Source organism: Perognathus longimembris, chromosome 6 (assembly GCF_023159225.1).
Source record: "Perognathus longimembris pacificus isolate PPM17 chromosome 6, ASM2315922v1, whole genome shotgun sequence".
Lineage (NCBI taxonomy): Eukaryota > Metazoa > Chordata > Mammalia > Rodentia > Heteromyidae > Perognathus > Perognathus longimembris.
Window position 1 is genome coordinate 66,024,007 of NC_063166.1, and position 11,359 is coordinate 66,035,365.

Below are 11,359 nucleotides of genomic sequence, written 5' to 3' on the forward strand. Positions count from 1 at the left end.
GTCTTGTTTTTCTTTGTTTTTTATCACGCCTCCCCCCACATACACATTAAGAGCAAGATTTTGATGTAGTGCTCTCCCCTGTGGTCCTCTCTACTCCCTAAAGGAAACAAACACCTTTCTCTGGGCCTGTCCCCTGAGCCTGTCCCGACCCTGCCATTGTGTGGAAGCCGGGGGACCAGGCTCAGCACAGGTCAGTCCCTGAGCCCAGCTTCTGACCCACAGACAACACACCGGGGGGCTGTATGACCTTTCACGCTCAGGAGCGTCGCTGAAGGTCATTTCTGTAGCCCTCGGCCACTGGCCGGGGAGGCTGTCTGGGGGAGAGGCTCCTGGTTCTGAGGCCCAGCCTGGACACCTTGGCTGGACAGCTGTCAGGCACGTGCCTCTCTCCTCAGCCACGCCGTCTCCCCAGCGCCCACATCCCTCCCCAGGCTGACCACCTCCCGAGGTTCTGGGGACCCATCCACTAGGCCAGATGGACTGTTAGCTCTGGGGAGCGCGTGGCTCAGCCCGGAGGCCACAGAAACAGAGTGGAGCTCCGAGAATATCCAGGCCGCCCAGTGCTGCCGTTCCAGGTACCCATGGGGAAACTGAGGCCTGCAGAGGCAACACGGGGAGCCGTGCAGTCTGCTTTTGTTAAGGCCCGTGCTCACCCTCCCCGGGCACCTCCCTGAGGACAGCCACAACCCCTTCTCATCTGCCCACACCCCAGCTTCCCCTCTGGAAAAGTCTGTGCCTCTCAAATGCTCTCTTCTCATTTCGAGATCCTCAACATTTTTTTTTAATAAAGGGAAAAGACAAAATTGAGTTGCAAAGCCTCGGGCCCTGGTGGGTGGCGCCAGCCCAGGAGGCAGGTCAGAGCCATGGCCGAAGGAAAACCAGGCAGTCTTCACTGGAACGCCCGGCAGAGGGGTCGGGGGACATGGACATGGCAAAGGATCTGCTCAAGGGCTGAAAAAGGCAGATCCCCTAAAGGACACTGGCCTGGGGATAGAAAAGGGCAACACGATAACCCCAGCGCAGTTCAACCTCTGAATCACAGAAATGGCCACAGGGCCCCAGCTTTGCTCTGAGTGGTTTGACTGGAGACCGTGACCCCAGGACACAGTGCCGCCATTGCTGAGAGGACCCATGAGGCTGCCGGTGACTGGGCCTTGACATTCATCCAGATGCACAGGTCCGAGTCCAGCTACCTGATGATGGCTGAGGCAGAGGCAAGACTGGATTCAGTCCATTGTCCATATCTGGGAGGCCCAGTTGCTTCCTGAGGAATTTTCTGAAGTTGAGATTCCAAGATCCCAAGCTGGGAGCTGGTGGTTCACGCCTGTAACCCTAACTGCTCAGGAGGCTGAGATCTGAGGATCACCGTTTGAAGCCACACAGGGCAGGAAAGACCACGAGACTCTGATATCCAATTAACCAACAAAAAGGCAGAAGTGGGGCTGTGGCTCAAGTGATAGAGTTCTGGCCTTGAGTGGAAGGAGTGAAGCAAGAACAGGAGGTCAAGCCCTAACACACACACACACACACACACACACACACACACACACACACACGATTCCAAACTCACCCATTATCACAAGTTTAGGAGCAAGAAGAAGTCACCTTATTCATTCCAGGGTGGTCTGGGGCTCAGGTGCCCTTGCTGAAGTGCTTAGATCTAGATTTGAGGGAGACTGTCTCTCTCATGATCTACTGAGAGAGAGAGAGAGAGAGAGAGAGAGAGAGAGAGAGAGAGAAATGGGAGGGGAAGTGAGGAGGACAGATGTTCTAAATATATGTGGGGTTTTTGTTGTTGTTGTTGTGTTTTGCTAAGATTTGAATGCTAGGATGCTGGATGTTCTAAATCCCACAATTGGAGAAGACCAGGAGGAGAGGCGATGTTTCCAGTCCTGCAATTGTCTAGCTATTTTCTTTCTTTCCATGTGCTATTTGGGGAGTTTGCCCCTTCTGTCCCCAATTAGGGAGACATTCTTCTTCTTTTTTTGGAGGGGGGGGGGTTGTTTCGTTTTAGAATGAAAAGGTAAGGTACCTCTGGGGTTTCCCAGGTCCTCCTCTAAGCTTGCGTCACAGACAGCCCCTCCAGCCTCTCCCCTGCTCTCCGGAGGATGGGGGCCCCCTCCCAAGAAGGGGCTCCTGTAGCTCAGGTGGGCCCAAGTCCACAGAGAAGCCATGAACTGGGCGCCCCACAGCTAGAGAGGGGTGGTGGGGTGAAGCCAGGGGGAGAGGACAATGGAGCTGAGGAATGTCTGCCCCCTCATGCCCCCCGCCGCCCCCTCCCTCTGCATGACAGCCAGGCAGCACCAGGAGTGCTCAGCAGTGACCTCACCAGCTAACCCTCAAGGTCCACATGCTGGCTGGAACCTGCACCCTGGAACCTGTCACTCCCATAGCATGCCACTAGAGGGCACCACTCACACAAGGCCTGGGCAGCACAGCCGCGGCTGCAAAGGCGGCCGCTGCAGAATGCTGTTCGCAGCAGCCCTGCACGTCATCCCTCACCGTCCCAGGCACCCCAATATGCAGGGCACGGCATTCTCACAGCATCCCTGATCTGGCCAGCCTGGGATTGTTTTTTCTTTCCAGCAAATCAAGGAACAATTTACCTGGCAAAGCGCTCCAAACACCTCGCACAGCAAAAGATGGCCAGCCCCACCAACTCAACAACAATAAACACACACGGCTGCTGTTCCTCCTCTATCTGATGGGCAAAGAGCCCACGCGCGTGTGAAACCCCCAGGCCTGGCGGGGCTGGGGCTCTGCACTCTCCCTTCCCTTCCCCGGAGAGGCGGTCATTACTAAAGGCCAGTGGTGGCCATGCCTGAGCGCACACCCAATTCACCTGCGTGTGCACTGGGATGTGTGCCAAACTCACCTGTGTGCATTGGTGCTTGTGCCAAACGCACTGCGAGAAGAGGAGCTGGCGAGACAGCCATCACCCTCCCCGACCTCGCTCCGTGGAAGGGGGAAAGGGCTGGGGTGGGGGAGGAGGGGGGAACACTGGTTTCTCTTTCATCTAAGCCGTGGGGAACTACTGCCAAATCCCAAAGAAGAAAAACAAACACGTGGGAAACATCCCGAAAGCTGTTCTCTATCCTCCATAGGGAAAGATTCCAGAGATCTGGATATAAATGCTAAATGAAGCGTTCCAGACTTGAGTATCGTGGGGACCCCCATGCTTACCCTCCCAGGTGGGGAGCCTGGGCTGTCCTGCCTGCACACATCCACAGTGACCCCTGTGCAGGCCCTGGGTGAAGTTCCACTGGGCTGAAGTTTCCATATCAAGACCCCAGTCCCCTGGGCCTTCCTTGGCCCGCCCCCGAGTGAGATGACAGATGGGCAGCCTGCTGCGTGGCTGGCCCTTGGGTGGGTCACTCTACCCCAGGGGACACCCCCTTACTGAGCTACAGATGAGGCCAAACACAACAACTTCTTTCCTAAGGAGTGGGGAGGCTTCAAGGTAGCTCTTACATCACAACTCCATTCGCACTGTCATTGGTTCATCAGTCTCTCTTCAGGGCCAATCGCATCTATCCTTCAGCATAGAAGCTCCTTCTCCAGAAAACCTCCATTCTTTCTCCTGGGACTCCTCACCTTCCTAACTTTCCACTACCCCCAGCTTCTATTCCACTCGAATCCTACACCTGTCTTGCCACTAGAGGGCAGAAAATGTCCAGGAAATCTAAGGCCAGGGACTGGAAAGAGCACCAAGCACAGTACCACGCGCGGCACTGCTACTATGAGCCAGCACTCTGCTGACCAGGGCTCACTGGAGAGCCGAGAGGAACAACACTCGCCTGCTATGCCGGTTAATCTAAGTGTGGTGCAAATGTACGTTCTTTCTTTTCAATTCTTGAAAAGTTAACAACAAAAACAAAAACACCTTTTGCTTCATTTCCCTTTTGCTGTCCCCAGCCCACCTCTTTCCCCCTTAGACACTTCTAAAGCCCGGGGATTTTTTTTTTCTTTTACTACCCGGGTTTTAAACTCGAGACCTTGTGTTGACTAAATAGGTGCTTTATTGCTTGAGACATTACACACACACACACACACACACACACACACACACACACACACACACACACACTGGCATTTTTGTTTTGATATTTTAAATAGGCTCTCTCTCATTAATGCCTGGCCTGCCTTAGATCCCAGGGTTCCCACTGTGTAGCTAAGATGACAGGCAAACTCCATCAGGCCGAGTCTTTGTGGGGGGCACGGGGTGGGGGGTGTCCTTGAAACTTTTTCCCTAAAACCATGATGCTCCCAAACTCAGCCTCCTGAGTAGTTGGACTTGCAGGCAAAAGTCTTGCCTAGCTTGTTTGACATTTTTGTTCTCAGACAAGGTCTTGTGCTATGGATTTCTCCCATCTCCTGCTATCTCTCCATCCATCCAGTATCTCTTTTTTTTTTTTTTTTTTTGGCCAATCCTGGGCCTTGGACTCAGGGCCTGAGCACCATCCCTGGCTTCTTCCAGCTCAAGGCTAGCACTCTGCCACCTGAGCCACAGCGCCCCTTCTGGCCGTTTTCCATATATGTGGTGCTGGGGAATCGAACCAAGAGCTTCATGTGTAGGAGGCAAGCGCTCTTGCCACTAAGCCATATTCCCAGCCCCATCCAGTATCTCTTAACACATCTCCCTACTTAGCCTAATTCCTCCAATACTTGGCAAGACCTACCGAATAAGGTGTAAAAAGAATCAAAAGAATTCTAACGATTGTAGGATTAGAATATAACATTGTTTTTCCTATCTAGCACTTAAAATTTTCTCATCAGAGTTTTAGAAAGTTTTTGATTGACTAGTAATATGACCAACCAAAGTAAGTCACGGGTATTAAAGAAGCATGTCTTTGCCCACCAGACTAGGGCAGAGAAAAGGCATCTTGAAAAAAATATTTTTCCTCACCAGGTGCTGGTAGCTCATGCCTGTAATCTTAACTACTCAGGAGGCTGAGATATGGGGATTGTGGTTCAAAGCCAGCCTGGGCAGGAAAGTCTGTGAGACTCTTATCTCCAATTAACCACCAGAAAACCAAAAGTAGCACTGTGGCTCAAGTGGTAGAGCCTTGAACTGAAGAGTTTAGGGACAGCCCCAAGCCCAAAGTTCAAGCCCCATGACCAACCCCACAAAAAAAATCCTCCACAGAATATTGTGAAGAAAATGTGTCTGAAAATAAACAAATCCAAGTTTTAGAACCACATTCCTCTAAGTACTGTGATGCTGCCAAAGACGCCACACAGAAAATACAGAAAAGAAATCCAAACCAGAATAAATTTTTTAAAACTACCTTGGACATTTAATGAAGTGAATCACCACTGCCAGTTGCTGGTGGCTCAAACCTGTGATCCTAGCTACTCAGGAAGCAGAGATATGAGGATCACAGTCCTAAACCAACCTGAGCAGGAACGCCTGTGAGATTCTTATCTCCAATTAACCCCCAACAAAAAAAGAAGGAAGGAGGGAGGGAGGGAGGGAGGGAGGGAGGGAGGGAGGGAGGGAGGGAGGGAGGGAAGGAAGGAAGGAAGGAAGGAAGGAAGGAAGGAAGGAAGGAAGGAAGGAAGGAAGGAAGGAAGGAAGGAAGGAAGGAAGGAAGGAAGGGAGAAAGGGGGCCAAGGGGCTGGGAATGTGGCCTAGTGGTAGAATGCTCACCTAGCATGCATGAAGCCCTGGGTTCGATTCCTCAGCACCACATAATCAGAACAAGGCAGAAGTGGCGCTGTGGCTCAAGTGGCAGAGTGCTAGCCTTGAGCAAAAAGAAGCCAGGGACAGTGCCCAGGCCCTGAGTTCGAGGACTGGCTCATGCAGGCATGTGTACACATGCACAAGCATGCACACACACAAAATACACACACAAACGTGTGTTTAAACAATTATGGATTCAAATATCACATCAAATTCAAAAAGGTTCTAAGTCATTAATCTTTTGGGATCCTATGTGCTGGATGAATACATAAGGGGGACCATGGAAAAAGAACATTCTAGAGCATGGAAGGACAGACTGTAAGCCAAAACTTCTTCTATGTTGGTTGCTGACAGATGCCATTTGTGCTGCTTTTGGAATTGTTTCTGTTCTGGTCATCTGGGACGTGTTCATCTGTCAAAGTACAACAGCAATAATTAGAAAAATTGCTTTGGAACTTGAAGTGAATTTAAAAAAAAAACAGTGTGTACATTCATAAGCGAAGATGCCTGCAACTCCAGCTGAGATTGGGAAGCTTTGAGGTAGGGAACCACGCTGAAGGATAAAGCCCAGGAGGACCCTCACCATCCCTCTTGACAGCAAGGTCTGGACAGGACACACATCCATCGCTCCACTTCCTGTGCAAAGTATAAGTAGGAAAATTACAGTCCAGGCCAGCTCAGGCAGGCGAAGCAAGAGAGATTACAGTGGGAGGAGAGAGCTTATATAGGGCAGGGCTAGGGGGAGGGGGGGCCACAGAAGATTCAAAAGTGACCTCAGATAGGGAAATGAGAGCTAGAGGGACCTCCCACTGACCCAAGGCATGCCTGGGTTACAGCTGCTTGGATGGAGACTTCTAGGGTACACAGAGAGAGAACCAAGAGAAGGGGCCATTTCTCCTGGGCAGACCCAACATTCCAGCCTTTCGATAGTTATAAAGGGGCAGCGACTCTCTCTGGCTACTTCCTGCTGACAAGGGGCATTGATATTAGGGGTAGAAGGCAGAGATGCTGTCTGCTTCAGGGGAAGGCAGTAGTGAAACACTTCCTTGGTGGTGAATCTGCATATGTGTCTTTGGATGAATTCTGAAAGAAGTCTTATGAGGCAGGGGCTTGGTAGGTCTGAAAGAAGAGCAGGGGTACTTTGCAGTCATCATTGGTAGAGAAAGAGCAGGAGCAGGAGCCTTTCTTACGCACCAGAAGGAAGCCACCATGGCTGTTCATTGAGCTTAGCTGCAGTGGGCGTGGTCAGCAGCACCCAACATGGGCCTGTCCACTTAGGATGTAAACCAGACAGCTTAAGGGTCATGAGGAAGACTTGACCCCCAGGCAGGCAAAGGGCCTTGATGAGCCGGGGGAAGGCATTCGTTGGCATGCTGGCATAACATATGTCTAGGGAAAGTTAGGACAGGAAGATGGTCTGTTAGTAGAGTCTTTGCGTGGTGAGTAGGGAAATTTCCCTGGAGGAAAAGTCTTTGTGAAAGGAAAATAAATGGGTTAGGCACTACTGGATGGATAGGAAGAACGGCAGCGTTGATCATGCACAGGTTCTATACCAGGCAACAGGTTCCATCGTGTCACCCACAGTCTGGAACAGTGTGACGGAACACCGGAGCTGAAGAAATGAGAACAGACGGAGAGTAAAGCAAGCAGGGAGGGGAGGTCACAGCTCACCGGCTCTTGAACCCCACGCTCCTGCTCCTGTAAGCATGCCTGCTTATTTAGTTCAGTGCAGGGGAGTTTAGTACCGGTACATGCAGAAAACAAGGAATCCATCCATCTTGTGGTCATAGTCATTCACAAAAGACATTGTGTACATAGTAATAATTGACTCCCTTATTGTCAGGGAGCAGAGGGAAGCGGTAAACACGTAACCATTAACACAAACGTTCATCTTATTCCCAATGTCCCAAGCTTTATAGGGTCCCAACAGTTCTAACATAAACATCAGAGGGTCCAGTTAATAGTAACTTACACATTCATTTTGCCTTGCCTGTCTCCACCTTTCCAAGGTCCAGTTCTCAGCCTTCTGAGTACCAAGGAAATAGCATTCAAACCCCTTCACCCTTTCCTGGTCTCAGCTCGGCCCCTACATTTCCACTTTTTTAAATGTATTTGAGACATCATGCTAAGATAGTAGCAATCAGACCCCAAAAGGGCTACAGCCAAGGCAGCCTCCCTGGGAGCCCCTAGCCATCACCCATCTCCAACTTGCTCAGTTCCTTTCTGAGCTGCTCTCACTGGTTCTGAACCTTTTGAGAATGGTCAGTTATATCACAACAACACACTCCTTCAAACTGTTCACATCCTAAATGATTCGTTATCAGCAACTAATCTATGGCAGCTCGACTTGGTAAGATAGAGCTTAACTGTTCTTAACTCCTTCCTTTCCTGATTTATTTCTTCCAAAATTATAGTGGTAACATTGGTTACTTTGTTTAAAAGGGCAAGCTAGCTGATGAAGTTCTCTTTGGATACCAACTCCAAGCCTACGGACCGGCAGAATGAAGGCCGCAGCGACGGCTGCATCCACAGTACTTAGCAGGACAAGGTTGTCATTATTATTTGGGGAGAGATCACCTTTCATCTGATTCTGATGAGTCAAATTACTAAGCAACAGGGGAACCACCCTTCCAATGTGACAGAGTCCTGAATAGTTTTTTTTTTTTTAAGAGAACATAATGCCTTTTTCCCCACAAAAAGACCAGCCAATACCAATTCTTTTTCCTTTCGACAAAATGAGTTTTGCTACAGAAGAGCAGTTACTAAGATCATGTACACAACTGAAGCATAAACATTCATGATGGGCTATAAATCCAAGGTTCATAGCTAATTCAGTCTCTAAGATTTATCATGAGTTACACTTTTGTGCCCTTCTCTACTGACAGCAAGTCCAGCTAAATTTTGTGATAGGATTTTTTTTTTACAGAGGAGCCTCCCTTGGTACAAAAGGAAGTTTTAGTTATAATATTAATTAATGGCCAGTTGAGGCCCTATGTTTGGAGTGCTGGTAAATTCTGATTCTTGGGGGCCAAATATACAGTGACATTTTTTTCCCCTGTGAGAACATGGTCTCATGGGTATCCTTTCTGGAGCAATTATATTTTCCTTCATCCTCGGGGAAGGCCATAGTTTGACTATACTAAACTGGATATTATCTCTGTAGATTGATCAGATGTGTTTGTCCAGGGCCCCCTCAAGATTTTTCTGACTAAATATTTCATCTCCATCTCTATACCAACAGACAGGTCCCCCTTCTGAATTGTTACCTATGACAGTACATGTTAAGTCCAATGGTTTACCCAGCACAGAAACCCCCCAAGTGGAGGCTCGCAACATGCACGAGGCACTAGCAGTGGGATTAAGCAGCAGCAGCATCACTTACAGAGGCACTGCGTTCATTTCCTGTCCATTGACAGGAAAGCATCTCTTGGCTTCTTGAGAAAGCATCTTCATCTCTCCCCAGGTGGGAATGGCAGCTGTTCTGGTTCACGCCGTTCCTCTGGTGCCTTCACTCATCCTCATCCTCTGGAAGGATTCCTCCAGAGGTTCTCTGATGCCAGATGATCTTCTCTTCATTCCTGGGTTTTCATTCGGGCTGGTAGCCAGATGTCTGGAGATCCTGTTGAGACACAAGCATAACCACAGCCCCATACTTTGACAGTTCTAGGTTTACGTTTTTTATTCGTGTCCTCTTTCCACTATACAGGTTGGCATGAAGACTGCAATTTTATTTTTCAGATACTTCTAATGTTTATCTGTTGCTGAAGTACTGGATGGAAAAGTCAAATTTTCTCATTAAAGGGTATATAATGCCATTGCTATCTGTTCTTTGGAGAGGGGACCACCTATTCCCACTTTTTGTTTATTTGTTTATTTCCTTTAGGTTTATTTATGTCCTTGAGGATTATATGATAGTCCTGTAATGTGCCTTTTACTTAGGAAAGTTTGCGATTTAGTACTAATATAGGTGGGAGCATTTGTCAGGTTTAGTAGTAGTGGGAACACCCATAACAGTGAAGCAGGGAAGGTGTGCAATGATTACATGATTAGAAGTTTCTCCACATGAAGGCATAGCCCAAATAAATTTAGCCAAAGAAGGCATCAATAGTGACACGTATGATATTTAATCGATCAAAGGACGGATAATGGGTAACTTCCACCTGCCAGTTATCATTAGGATTTGAACCTCTAGGGTTGGTTCCAGAAGCAAATAAAGGCTGGGTGAGCAGAGCACAAGTAGGACAGGCTGCAGTAATAGATTGAGCCTGAGTGGTGGGCTAAATGAAATGTTGTCTGTGAAGCGGGAGCATTGGCATGTATTGAAGGATGCCGATCTGTAGCTGGAAGACGGAAAGGAGAAATTAGGCAATCAACAAAATCATTGCCCAGGGACAAAGGGCCAGGCAATTGGGTCCATGAGCTCTACTATGAGTTACCAAGAAGGGAGAGGTTCTTCTTCAAAACTCCTTTTGAAGTTCAGCAGAGGGAAGATGAATGGGAGTTTCCTTTAAGGACAGTGTCACTGTCTCTATTAAAGGATGAGGCACAACAACCTATTGAGGATCTGTGGTGAGATTAAGAGAAGCGGGTTCATACTGAGCAACTCGGCTGCCGGCAGTTCATTCTACTGGGTAGACTGTAAAGGGGAGTTAGTTATTTTTATTTTTGGACTGGAATATGCTATCATCCCCTCTTTTGCTTCTGTCAATAAAATAAAGAGGTGCTTTTGCAATAGCATAGTAGTTTTAAACAATGTTTGGCAAAATCCACTGTGTATATTTTAGAAATGAAAAGATGATACCTTTTGGATAATGGCATCCCAGATGTCCCAGCTAATTGGAGAGAGCTATTTGCCAGATAGGTTTTCCTGGTAACTATTTTCAGACTCCTTATATGACATGGGAATAGTGGTGCGATCCGGATCTTCATCTAGCACAGTTTTAAGCCATGGAGATCCTCGCAAAAATCATGTGACCTATTTTATACAAATATGTTTCTTTTTTTTTTTCATATTGTCAGGGAGAAAAATCCATTCTATCCATCCTTCCCCTTGACTTGATAATCCTGATGGTGAAAGTGGGAAGGAAAACTTAATATTTGTACTGGAGATTCAGTACCCCCTCTTTCTAACTGGGTATATTGAATATGCTGCAGTAGCCATTATAGCGCCTCTTGAGCCTGTGCAGTTAATACCCAAGGGCTATTTAGATCACTATCTTCTTGCTAAAAAAAAAAAAAGAGAGAGAAAGAGAGAAAGAAAGGAAGGAATGGAGAGAAAGAAAACAATAACTTTAAAGAGGTGCTGCAATTTATAAATTGGAATTCCCAGGAAAGGACATAACTGATTAATATCACCCACTAATTTCTGAGAGTCATTAAGAGTCTTAAACAGGCCTGTTCTGATTTGAACCTTCTGTAGGGCAATCACATTTCCAGTTATTTTGGTTCCCAGATACAAGTAGGGAGAAGGTCTTTGGATTTTTTTTCTTCTGCCTTCAGTAGTCCCAAAGCTGACAACTTTTCCTGCAACCTTGTAAAGAGTTTGTCTAGCAGGATGTTATCAGGCAAAGCCAACAATAGGTCATTCATATAATAGATAATCTGTGTATGTGGGAAAGAAATCCCAGGTTGTAGAACAGCGCCGATGTAATAGGATATATAGTAGGTCTACTGAGC